Below are 2,309 nucleotides of genomic sequence, written 5' to 3' on the forward strand. Positions count from 1 at the left end.
CAATCCCAAATTACATTTTTGGGCTCCTTCTTATTATGAGTGTGTTAGTCTCCCTGTGTTTAAGATGTCAAATGTCCACTAATTAAGTGAGTTACTGACAACTCATTTAATTAATATCTTAATCCAAGAATAGTACCTGTAAAATACAGCACCCAAATAATATTTAAATAATAAGGTTATTGGATAAATAATCTTATTGGATTTTTAAGGAATTTTTAGGAATTTTCTGAGAATTTTTCGGAGTCCGTTTGGCGTAGTTTAAAGGGATCATTTATAGGCTAGGTGGAAGCCCGTTTAAAATGTCCAAAAGTGGGAGTTGATTGAGGAAACCAACTTAGGGTTTAATTGATTTAACCTAAGTTTTAATTAGGCTAGGTTTATAAGCCGAATTTTTCTCCATTCCTTCTTCATTCCGCCCGATCCCTTCTCCCCACTTACGCCGACTCTTCCTCCTCTTCCGCCCGATCGACGCCGATCATCCTCAGATCGTCGGCCAGCCGGGGTTTTCTTCCAATTCCTCAGCATCGCCGTCAACTCTCGCGGGCCGCCTCTCAGCACTGATCTGAGCCGAGTCCTCCTCTTCGTCACTGGCGCAGATCTGGCCATCGTCTTCTCATACCTAGCCGTGGACACCCAGCCTCGCCGGTAGTCGGACACTCGATTCCACCCTACCGGCGGAGCCTAGTCGTCACGCGCCGCCTTCTTTCATCCCGATCTCCTCATCTCGCCGACACCACCGCCGCGAACCTTCCTTTGCCCAATCTCGCCGGTGTTGAGCTTCCTTAGATCCAGCCGTTGGTTGCGGAGGAGCACACCACTGTCAGCTCCGACCTTCTCCCATTTATCCTCTTCCTCAAGTCTCCATCGCCTCTGATCGTCGCTGTGAGTGGCTGTCACCCTCTGCCCTAACCTGAACTCTTCCCCATTCATTTGTTACGAGAAGATGTTCCCTGTGCTTGTAGCTTGGCTCTCCACTAACAGTGGTTATTGGGAGCCAAATACTTCTGCCGGTAGGCCATCTCTTCGCTATCACTGGCCATGATTGAGGGAGGAGGGCATCTATCAGGAGGAAATCCCTAATCCTTCACAACAATGACCGAGATCATCATTGAACGATTATAGGCTTGCCTGGAGAGTTTCCTCTTCAACACAGTAGCCTCTGCCGATTTGGATTGAAGGTAAGACATGTTTGGTATTTTAATTGAATTTGTAGAGATCTGGATTTCCATTTTAGAATGGAAGTTTGTGTTAATTAGGTTGGTTGACCCTCTGTAGCTCTGGCCGACTTTGTTGAGGACGATCCACAGATGTGAGCAACCTACTTGGATTTGAGTAAGTTGGGAAGGTAAATTCGTGTATGAACTATATTTGATTTTAGTTGTGATTTGTTGCTTGAGTGGATTTGGGCTTGTGTGTGGTTATCAGGTGGATAGATTCGGTGAGTATGATGGATAATTCGTTATTAATTAGATATATTGAATTGTAGTTCTTGCCTGTCTTGGATTTAATTAAAGTATATGAAGGAAGAGTTTGGATCGGTTTAGAGTGGTTAATAGTTGATACATTGATTATATATCCTTAGTTTTGTCTTGTATATTGTATTTGTAGGATTTGAGTTGGATGAATCTTTTGGAATGTTGAAGATGGAGATCGGATTTCATGGTTTGTAGTGGTTTGGTTAGCATTGATCTATCTTTGTTTAAATTGGTTGGACTATGGAGTTATTAGGGTTATAGAATCTAATGTAGTTATGATTGATGATGAAAGGAATTAGTCCATTTTATTGAGATAAAACAAGTAGAGTTGATTCATGTTGATTAAGAAGTTGAGAAACTTAAGGATTAGATATTGGATTAATTGATGATTCATGCGTAAACCTAATCTAATTAGATTGTAGTATAATTAAGGTTGATTGGGGGATTACTCCAGGATTATGTTCGATTAGCGTTATCCTAATTAGATTAGGGATTCTGTTTAGTTATTTAGTTCCTACTTGATTAGCTACATTATACATATTGTGATTTGCAGGATTTTGATCCGAGATGAGCGTCTCGATGTGAGGTCATTTGGCACGATCGACATATATAGGCGGGTATTTCTTGCTTTACCTCTTTAGTATTTTGATCCTAGTGCATGAGCTTTATGTTCAGATAGTTGCTATATCTATCTTGACTCCACTCTTATTTTACTTGCGCTTGATACTTCCACTCAGTTTCTATACAGTCTCTCGTTGTTATCGATGATATTTAGCAGATACTATAGTACTAGGTATTGGATACGGATACGAGACATTAGATAATAGGTATTGG

The 2,309-nt window shown here is 41.1% G+C and overlaps 1 long non-coding RNA gene across 1 annotated transcript; it reads left to right on the forward strand.

The window, feature by feature from the left end:
• The first annotated feature begins 374 nt into the window (after nucleotides 1-374).
• Nucleotides 375-2,087, forward strand: LOC122003713. The gene is made up of 4 exons (XR_006118048.1): nucleotides 375-882; nucleotides 963-1,178; nucleotides 1,276-1,345; nucleotides 2,029-2,087. It is a non-coding gene; the product is annotated as an uncharacterized LOC122003713 (long non-coding RNA).
• The last annotated feature ends 222 nt before the right edge of the window (nucleotides 2,088-2,309 follow it).

The sequence above is a fragment of the Zingiber officinale genome, chromosome 7B (assembly GCF_018446385.1).
Source record: "Zingiber officinale cultivar Zhangliang chromosome 7B, Zo_v1.1, whole genome shotgun sequence".
Lineage (NCBI taxonomy): Eukaryota > Viridiplantae > Streptophyta > Magnoliopsida > Zingiberales > Zingiberaceae > Zingiber > Zingiber officinale.